At 40.7% G+C, this 11,423-nt stretch overlaps 1 long non-coding RNA gene across 3 annotated transcripts; it reads right to left on the bottom strand.

The window, feature by feature from the left end:
• Positions 1-865: 865 nt before the first annotated feature.
• LOC124117713 lies at positions 866-11,190 on the bottom strand. 3 transcript variants are annotated; one of them, XR_007221631.1, is made up of 5 exons: positions 11,156-11,190; positions 6,036-6,119; positions 5,393-5,477; positions 3,536-3,766; positions 866-2,859 (listed from the first exon to the last, which is right to left on the bottom strand). It is a non-coding gene; the product is annotated as an uncharacterized LOC124117713 (long non-coding RNA). The 3 variants fall into 3 exon arrangements; XR_006858332.2 differs by lacking the exon at positions 11,156-11,190 and adding an exon at positions 7,297-7,350; XR_006858331.2 differs by lacking the exon at positions 11,156-11,190 and adding an exon at positions 6,656-6,749.
• Positions 11,191-11,423: the final 233 nt, after the last annotated feature.

Consider the following 11,423-nt stretch of genomic DNA (forward strand, 5'->3'; position numbering starts at 1 on the left):
TGACTTGTACACGTACCATATGTTGAAGTGAATACTTGACTTGCCTTTGCATGTGTTTGTGACGGGTGCCGGTGGTGGGGCAGGATACGCTTACCTTTTCGCAAACACCTGGTATCATCACTAAAGCTATTTCATACTGATTTACAAACACATACGATTTAGTCGGAATTTTACAATCGCATGAATATTGAAAATAGTACATATTTATAATATTTATTATATTATTATTAATTCTATAAGTTTAGGTGAAATATTAAATTGATGGGTGTGACTTGACGATATGTATGCACGGGTCCTCTTCATAACCTCTATGATATTGTCGATGATGTAGTTTATCTGTCTGTATACATGTAAACAAAGTAATATTTGCGATTTTCGTTCGAGCAAAGTGTGTTTTACCATTCATACACCGTTAAACATGAGCTGTATTACCAAGTATGCCTGTAGATTTACAATCAGCCTTCACCTGTCTATGTCAACAGATTCCAATCGGACTTCTGGATTAGAATTGATCACAGCAACTTCAGTGGCGAGTAACGGATCAGGTGGTCAGGCTTGGTGATTTCGGGCGGTCGGGTAGCCTAGTGGTTAAATCGTTCGCTCGTCACGCCGAAGACCCGGGTTCGATTCCCGACACGGTTACAATGTGTGAAGCCCATTTCTGGTGTCCCCCGCCGAGATATTGCTGGAATATTGCTAAAAGCGGCGTAAAACCACACTCACTCACTCACTCACTTTCTGATTCCGTTGCTTGTGTGTCATCGTACCCCAACGCCGTGGCTCGTAGCTCATAACACTGTCACGGAGCCGTGCTCCAGAGACGAGGGTGTCATTAAACAAGAATAAAGTAATCATAAAAACGTGGTAATGGTTTCACAGGTTTAATCTGTTAATTGTAACAGTAAACGGCAATATAAAAAAAATCCAAAACTCAATTTAAACTGATAATGGTCAGACCAAATATACAAGCTGATTATCACATAATAGTAGCAAAAAGGACAGCAGCTAAATCAACACTTTTACAAGATGAGTAAGTCAATACCCGACAGAGATCTGCCCCATAACCACTTACTGACGGAACCGAGTTTCGACCTGACCAAACCAGTAGCAAGACGACCGTAAACGGACTTAATATGCCTGACGGCAAAGACACATAAATTTCGTCAATGGTTTGATACGAGTGCGCGGACGTCGTAGAGGACTACCTGTCCAGGTCGGCCAATGGAATGCAATAGCCTTGCGAGGTTACCAAATTTTGTTTCCTAACATAGAGAGTGAGTGAGTGAGTATGTTTTACGCCGCATTTATCAATATTCCAGCAATATCACGGCGGGGGACACCAGAAATGGGCTTCACACATTGTACCCATGTCGGGAATCGAACCCGGGTCTTCGGCGTGACGAGCGAACGCTTTAACCACTAGGCTACCCGACTGCCCCCCTAACATAGAGAAAATAGAAAACTAACTACTAAACCAATACGGAAGATGCTGATACCAAAACAATGCGCTGAACATAAGCTATCCAACGGTACAACTGACGATTTCAAAAACAGATATGTACAATTATTGAGGTGGCAAAAATGACCATAAATACATGGAAAATATCTATTAGTGCAAGAAAATAACGCTACTGCGTGAAAATGAAAGTTACTAAAACATTTTCCATACATGAATAAAGTAGCAAATATATATGAGATAACAAATATCAAATCAATACATTTCACCTCACCTCACCTCATCTGAATGTCCGGCCAAGTCATTCACCGGAGTTTGTTCAGTTGCATTACCTCTTAAGTGGTTAACATTTCATTCGAAAAGACAAAACTCAAAACTTTAAGATGAAAAGAAAAAATCATCTGTTACTAAAAATAATGACGTTGCGATGGAATCAGATTGTTGCCATACGTGACAAATAAGTGTCATGATAAGTGAGGAAGGACGGAAACAGCATACGGGTCAAACGAGCGCAACAAAACATCTCTGCTAACTTACTAACTAAAATTAACGTCGCATCGTCATTATTGAAGCCATAAAGCGACGAGAACTAACCAACTAACGAACTAATTAACGCATATGGTTCAGTTCAATTTTGCGCGTTTAAATATACAGGTAGCCTAGCTCTACATTCAAAACACAGTACATCATAAGTTGTAGCAGCATTAAGAGGGTTTTATGCGTCCCGGCCCGGGTTAGGTTTAATACCACGAGCCCACTGATCCTGCTATAACGAATGTATCTTACCGACATGTTTTAATATGATATTGTAAAATAATTCAAATAAATTCCAAATTCATAGAAAACGGCTGCTCGATTGAGCTGAGGTTAGCTTGCGCTATGTCATCAATTGGCTCGGAAAAAGCGTGTGACGTTTTGCTTTGAAGCGGGGTATAAGGGACTTATTTCATATTTCAGAAGTTCACGTGCAGCATTATTTGCTGACGGGGTATAAGAGATATATTTCCCCGCTGAGAATTTTATTCCCCTCCAAGGCGGGTTACACAGTATTGTATCAAGATCACGTGGACCAATCGGATATCATCATTCTGACATGGAGTATGATAAGTATGTTTATCGTATAATTAACTTTGTTAAAACTAAAAGTACAGCCCCGTGACAACGCACCACCTTGCTGAACTGAATTCAAGTGATTGAAAAAACGAATTATAATATCAGTGGTACTACAGAAAGTGCTAATGCTCGTTATTACACAAATTCTACTGCATTGGTACGAGAAGATAAGTTCATATTTTGTCCAGAGTGACGTAACTACCGAGAACGTAGCATATTGATCAGCAATTGGCAGGTGATGTGTGGAGCTTTCAAATAGTCGTCTTCTTAAGTCGTAAGTCATGGGCCACCTGAAATCATAAATTATATTCATTGGTTAAACATGCAGCTTAGGAAACAGAATACATACTGAACAAGGCTTGTTTTTATCTGTACATGAATCGCTTGAGAAAATGTATAAGTAATAGAATCTTCAATCAAAATACAAGTTGTTTGTATAAATGTTCACTAAAGTTCTGTCACCAATAACTCATGTCACTTAGTGATCCAGGGGGGTTAGGGTGGCCCAGTCGTCTAAGGCGCCGTGATTCGCTGTGCAGAGTTGCGTCCCTTGGGCACGCCAGAAACCTATGATTGTGGATTCGAATCCCGGATCGGCCCGATTATGTTTCTAGGTTTGTCAGCACCATACCCGTGCTCGTGGGTTTCATCGAAGTGGTAAACGTCTGAGGCCTGCATCACTTCGGGCTTTCCTCCCACATTAAACTGACACGCCGTGATATGACTGGAAAACCGTTAAAAGCGTCGTCATAACCAACTCACTCATTCACTCACTTAATTACCCTATTGGGATGATGGTTACGTCAAGTCAGGCGTTCCACTCGCACGAAGCTGACACGCCGCGATGTAACTGAAATATTGTTCAAGCAGCGTTCAACCAAACTCACACATATCCATCTGAACTACACAAAATGACAGTCAATTTCAAAGTCGATATATGGTTATTATGTCATCAACGACACCTACTTCATTCATATGTGGTTTTCGTTGTCTGGTACGTGTGAAGGATGCAGATGACTAAAATCAGAAGTAGATGGTTCACGGGCACCCCTGCAACAGCAGCAGAAGCAGTCAGTTTTCGAAGTGGCAAGTTGACGACGTCTCTGTCTACACACGACACGGCGGGAGCACCAGCAGCAGATACCTATCCCGAGGCCCACCAGAGGCATCAGTACGGCCCATACAACAACCCACAACCTGCAACGTAATTGCTATGTATAGAATAACTAAATATAAAATATAGTGTTGTTTTACAGAAAGAAAGCAAACCAAATGAAACATTGTCTTATCTATATTGTATTGCCATTAAACAATGATTTATATGGTACTCTTTATATATAAAAAAATATGTTAAGTTATGCAGGATTTGTTGTGGCCAATGTTAATTTTATGAAGTAATATTTTCCTTTGAATATGTGTCGTCGTGAAACGAGTAGATATATGTGTAATGACGAATACTATGTTAACTCGCGACACTATAAATTCACAGTAGGGTTTATTCTCTGAACACATTCGACCTGTTCCATTATGTTCGTATATGATAGGAATGGATTTTGCAATCATACCTGCCAGACATGCGTCCTTGTTGTATTATGGGTTCCTACAAGTTGATGACATATAACGACAGCTAACTTAAAAGGTGACTCCGTGGTCTAGTGGTAGAGCGTCCGCCCGGAGAGCGGAAGGTCCGAGGTTCGATCCCCGGCTGCGTCATGCCAAAAGACGTTAAAAGATGGTACTTGTTGTCACCCTGTCTGTCGCTCGGCATTAAGGGGCTAAAACAAGGACTGGTCGGCTCAGAGTCAGTACACTGTGTCTGAGTGGGGTATTGTTGTTAAACTGCGGCATGGTATCTCAGTGGGCTAGCACTATAAATAGGCATCGGTCCGGACATCGATCGCTATAAGCAGCCACACACACACACGTGCATGCACGTCGCAATATAAGTGCAATAATCTTTGACGCGACGTTAAACCCAATTTCACCTCACCTCACCTTAAAAGGTGAGGTCGTGAAATGGACGAGTTCAAGATTACTGCATGAAAACGGCGATGCATGTCAGGCAGGGTAACAACAAGTACCATTTTTAACATCTTGGTTTGACGTGGCCAGGGGATTCAACCTCCGGGTAGAGACTCTATCCACTAGGCCACGGTGGCCAGACATTAGTCAGTACTGCCGCATGAAGTACATGTACTCAGTATGCTGTACGATAAATAACGAACACGCTTATAATGAACTGGCGGATATAACGAACTGTTTTTTGGGTCCCGGCCATTTGCTGTATATATGCTTATAACGAACTACGGTTATAACGAACTTAAATTTGTGGTCCCTTTGAGTTCGTTATAACGGTAAACAATTGTGATGACAAACGTAGAACTATAATAGGGGCGAAACAGGATTCCAACCCACAATCACAGGCTTCTGGCGTGCCCAAGGGACACTGTTTCCATATCTTCATCGCTAAGGGGTAAACTTTGTTCAAATCCACGCATGCCATATTGTAGAGGCTTCTCAAGCGGGTTTCAAAAGGAGGAGAATACGGCACCGACGGGATGTAGCTTGCCTGAGACAGTAATTCTTCGGATTCGTGGTCATGAGTATTGTAACACAGGTGAAACCGGATACTTATTCTATTTATCATGACCAGTATTCTTATGGCAATACATTATGTGGGGTGAAATCAATTTGAAGAATTATGAAAAAAGGATATCAGAATTAATCTGGTTTTAATATGTTGATTGCATAAAACAATATGCGCTCGCATCCTCAACAAAATCGCAATAAGTAATAAACAAGTGATAGTTATAGTGTTCTTACAATATAGGAGAAAATGAGCAATCCTTTACGCCGCAGTGAAACATGCAGTCTTTTGGCCCATCAGGGAATTGACACGTGACTGCTTCTGCAAAAGAGAGATATTTGTAACTCGACACATGAGCTTGATGGTGCCCGTTCCAATTGTGTTTCTAGATTTGTTAGGACCTGAAAGTCTAAGACCTGCATCACTTTGGGTTTCCAATATAAAACAGTCGTGACATGATGTCGCTGAAATACTGTTCAAATGTCACTCACTCACTCAAAAGTGTATTTCTAGTATCTTTATCTGTAACAAAGGTGATGGTGTCAATGAGGTAGCCCTTACGCCACTTTTAACAATATACCAGCAATATAACGACAGGGGGACACCAGAAATGGACTTCACACATTGTAACCATGTCGGGAATCGAACCCAGGCCTTCTGCGTGAACCGCTTGGCTACTCCCTGTGACAAACATCTCACAAGTAGCACACATTCTATGTATGGCCTTATTGACACAGAAAGTAGGATTATTGTCTAAAAATATCGTAACTGTCCAAAATAGTAAACTCTGTAGTTGAATCCACATGATATATTTTGTATATCTAAATGTAGTCAAAACATATCTATGGAAGAAAATAGTGATTATGTAAACTAACCTACCTGTCCCTATTCCCATCTGAATCAGGAGAAGGCATTGGGCATAGTTCATGAAGAAAGCCATGTCTTAGACGGTACAAGGTCAACCTGGAACACATCGAAATCAGACATAAGGGCAACGGGCATTTGCCTTTACCCTACAGAAATACTACACAACGAAGAGTGAAAATAGATGTCCGGTATACTATATGTCTGCATTGCCCATGAATGCCAAAACAAAATATGGAAAACACAAATAGCATAGATATTGTCTCACCAGTGTCATGAAAGATATTACGCGTAATGTTATTTACAAATAACCTCTAAATTGCCAAAGCAAATAGAAAATTTAATATTTACTGCATTTGTGTGTGTGTTTGTTTGTTGTTTAACATCATACTCAACAACAGTCCAGCTACATGACCATTGCTGGATCTCGAATGATGTCGTGCGAAATCAACGTATTGTGCCTTTTGAAGGCCGGGTGGCCGAAAGCTAGACTGTTTATGTTTATGTATTTATCTGAATTCCCCCATGGGAATGAACACACGAGAAGATTTACTGTAACATACAAAAACACGGGAAACATATACAGATTTGCTTATAGTGTACTCTCATGTAAGGCAAACATATAGCAAACATACCGTTAGTTCGAGGCTGATCTTGCATATTTCCCGTTACCGATTGCCTTATATATACATAGACAGTGACAATAGTTGTTCTGAAAATAACATTGTGCTGGTAGTCAGCATATTATGTAATACCAAAGCGCGTGCGTATGTACTGCGGGAACAAGTTACAATACAAGCTCCTCACAACGATAGCCCGTTCGCGTAGCTCTCTATACTATATACCGAGAGTGTAACGAAGGTGTCACGCGCTTGGAAGGAGCTTGTTACACGAACAATCATTGGAAGCTCTCAACATCGCTTGACTTTATTCAACGACGTTGCGTGAGATGATAGATCACTGGCGAGGAGCTTATGCACTCCAATGACCCCAACGACCCGGTTGCTAGGCTTACGTCACATGGCATTGTGTCGACGGCGGATCTGGCAACAGAATTCCACAGATCACGTCACGTCTGTGGATCGTGTAGGTGTCTGCCTATTCATACACGACGGTTCTGCATGGCAAGTATTACATATAATACGCTTTCGCTCGTCAAATACCAGAACTATTCACTCGTTTCATAAAATTGGAATTACACGTGAGCTCGTTTAGTATTCTATATATCTATTCCTTTAAAAGTGATCCATCATTGTCTAAATAGACAATTTCTTACCTGCGATGACGACTTTACTGTGTCTGCTCCTTCGGGTATATTGGTTGTCGAACGACATGGTATATTTATATTGCCACATCATTGTTATTGATAACCAGTGACAAATTACCTTGGGCAATATATAACGTGTCGTCAGCTTTTTACCCACAATTTGAAGGTATTCAACACCCATATTGTTTTTTATAGACCCGTGCTTTTTCTCAAAACTTTAGATAAATAATGAATAGCAGCAATGAACTCACATTAAGAACAATACAATGAGCGTTTGGTTACTAGTCACTTCTTTAACCATATATTCCTGAACCATATATATGCCACGTCAAAAATCTAAAAAAATATCAACTAATTATTAAATTTAAAAATATGTTTGTTACATTTATTTTTACTTCCAAACACGCTTAATTGGACACCACGATCGCTCAGAAACGTTTAACTGGAATAGTTATTGAAACACAACCACTGCGTCCGATATGTAAATTATTAAAACCCAAACCACCTGTGTGTGACTCAAGTGCCTCGTGATGTGGTGTTTGTCTGTTGTCTCCCGAAGTCAGGGCACCATGACACGCAATCAAGACTCTGAGTCTAGCCTGTCGATCCATTTAGTGGCCTCTTACAAGGTAAGGTGAGGTGAGGTGAGGTGAAACGTCGCGTTAAGACATATTTCACTATTTCGCGTAGTGTGCGATTGCTGAGGTCACTTCTTAATGAACTTAACGTGACAGTAGCTCATGCAGTCGAATCACATAAAACAGATGGGCCATTTACCACAACTACGTCTCCAACAGCATCGATGTCAAATACACCTGATATTAACACGGATGAAGACAGATCAGCGCAAGACAGGCCAAAGCCATGTGTTCACTCAGACACCCAACGGGGTGAACGTGAGAGATCAGGATACAATTACCTTGATCTAACCGAACGGAATTACGACTATGACTTCACCTACCAGGATGAACATCATGAAACAGAGCCGTGGCAACAGGTGAGCTCGAGCAAAACATACCGACCCCCCACTGATAACCACCTCACCCACGAGAAACCGAAATCGTACCCCATCAGATCACTGGCAAAGGCGTATCACGCCCTAGAAGGTGTACCGAGAATCCGGACAAAACGACTAGTTCTGTACAAGTGAGTGAGTGAGTATGGTTTTACGCCGCTTTTAGCAATATTCCAGCAATATCACGGCGGGGGACACCAGAAATGGGCTTCACACATTGTACCCATGTCGGGAATCGAACCCGGGTCTTCGGCGTGACGAGCGAACACTTTAACCACTAGGCTACCCGACCGCCCCAGTTCTGTAAAACATCAAAGCTGATGAACCATCTGACTCTGTCAAAGATCTGATGTACGAGTACGCCCAGGATATGCGTGTGGGTGTCACCTTTGTCCGACTAATGAAGAAGAATCAACCCTACAACTACCAACACCTACACTGTGCAAGTGAACATCGACTATGACGACTATGAACACTTCGTTTCTACTAATCCAGATTTTTGGCCTCCAGGTAATAAAACGAGAGAATATGTACCCAAGACCCGGATGACATCTCGTAACGCCGACTGTCATACCCACAGGTAATAAAACATTCCTGTGTCACATCCAGTTTAGAAGGGACACTGTGATCAAGTTGGGTGTACTACTAATGACGCTGTCATTTTTAACATGGAATGTACGTGGAGTTCTCCACGGTACAGACTATATTCGTCAGACATTGTCTCGACATGTTGTGGCCCTACAGGAGCATTGGCTGCCGGCAAATAGATTGTCTAAATTAAATATTTTCAGGACCTAAATTTGATATCCAATAATGCTGTTTCTCTGGAAACATGCTGTTTTCGGGGATCAGATGGATTAGCAATCTAAGTTAAAAGCAACAGCGAGTGGAAAGCTCACACTATCACTGTAAGCACAGACCACGCAAAAGCTATCAAACTAACTCGGCGACACTACTGTGATATTTATGTAATAGCATGTCGCCTACCTTCAACTAATGTACTACATTCTGTGTATTGTGACGCCCTTCATAGATATGTATGATGATCTCTGTGAACAGGGTGTTACTTTTATCCTTGGTGATCTTAATGCAGATATTTGTAAGCACAATCTCTCTGCCCGGGATAAGCTAGTTAGCACTGCTATATCTGATAGACACCTCCTACATACCATTAGTGAGCTAGCAACCCATTCCCCACGTTATACATGTAGATCCAAGGATAACACCTCAAAGAGTATGACTGACTATGTCCTGGTACTCTCGTGGTTAAAAGACCATATTACCGATCTCCATGTTATAGATACATGCCCTTATACGGTGTCAGATCACATCCCGTATTTATTTTCTTTGTCATTGAGAGCCTTTGGTCGAAATAATCTCAATATTAACCCCCCTGTTCCAAAATGGAACAAAGCAAGTCAAGATGATATACTCATGTACCAATGTGAATTTGGTACATATCTTAACTCCTTTCACGACTGTAATCTGTCTTGTCAGCCTGAACATGTTGACACTTATAGCGACCATATAAGTAAATGCCTTTTACTTGCAAGTTCAAAATGTATCCCTAAATGTGAATATAAACCTTATCTTAAACAATTCTGAAAACCTGATGGACTTAATGATGCACATTACCGTATGGGGGTTGCTCGACGTGCATGGCTAAATAACGGTAAAACCAGGGACGAAAACTCAGATTCGCGCATCTCTTATAAAACTGAAAAGAGACACGTCAGGCGCCTCTATCGAAAATTGAAAAGGTCCAACAAAAAGAATACCCTAAGGGAAATTGAGAGGTCAGCTGAACTTGATATAAATTCTCTTCATAAAACTGTTAGAAAACAACGAGGGCGGGTGGCCGAGATACCCATACTTAACTATAAGGATGAATGTGGTTTTACACCCTCAGCTATTTGCAGATTATGGGGTATATATTTTTCAGATTTAGCCAAACCCTTTCATTCCGAAGGATTTGTTTATGTATTTACATTTACATTATTTTACATTGTGAAGCGCTGATATCAGAAAGAAATGCGTTTTTCTCTTCTCTCATTGACGTACATGACGTTCAAAAATATGTTGATTTTGAAATGCAAGACGAAACAGATATGTTAACAGTCTTATTGTGGGCTGAAAAAAAATTGACTCACAATCTGGATCAACACACCTTGGAAACTATTATACTACAATTCGCCTCGTATCTGTACAAACTGAATTTGATAAACTGTGTGTAATTGTAAATATGTTATGCCCTTTTTATCGTGTTAGCTGCGTGTAATTGAATATATTTTCATTGTAATCTTCGTAATCTAGAGGAAATAAAGACTCTGTGTACGCTTATGTAAAGCAATCATATCGCAAACCTATTGTAAGTACTAGGGTGATCTTGCATATTTCCCGTTAACGTTTGCCTGAAATACACAGTGACAATCGTTGTTCTGAAAATAACATTGTCCTGGTAATCACGAGGACAAACTCATATACAAAGTATCGAGTCCCGTGTCAGATCTAGATATGTAACATTCATTCACATGTTAAGTGATCAGTTAAACATTTCTGAACTGGACTGAATGGTTGTTGGTTGGTTTGTTTGTTGTTTAACGCCGCACTCAGCAATATTCCAGCTATATGACGGCGGTCTGTAAATAATCGAGTCTGGACCAGACAATCCAGTGATTAATATCATGAGCATCGATCTACGCAATTGGGATCGATGACAAGCATCAACCAAGTCAGCGAGTCTGTCCACCCGATATATTTCATGTTTAGGAAGCGTTGTGATTTATGAATCTGACAAGGTGACCACGTGTACGTGATCTATTATTTATTCCTTAAGAAGACAATATTGCTTACCTGCAAACGGGTATACTGTGTATGCTCTTCCTGGTGTATTGCTCGTGGAATATTTAGATTGACACATCATTGCTAATTAAAGTTTCCAATGAATGTTGTTGATTACAACCAGTTGCAGATGGCAAGTACCACATGTAGCATATTGATAACCAGTGACAAATTACCTTGGGCAATATATAACGCATCGTCAGCTTTTTAACCACTAAATGAAGGTATTCATCAACCATATTATTTTCGGCTTTTACGGCAAGCATGCGTTGCTTAAGTC

Source organism: Haliotis rufescens, unplaced genomic scaffold (genome assembly GCF_023055435.1).
Source record: "Haliotis rufescens isolate VD_foot unplaced genomic scaffold, xgHalRufe1.0.p SCAF_16, whole genome shotgun sequence".
Classification (NCBI taxonomy): Eukaryota; Metazoa; Mollusca; class Gastropoda; order Lepetellida; family Haliotidae; genus Haliotis; species Haliotis rufescens.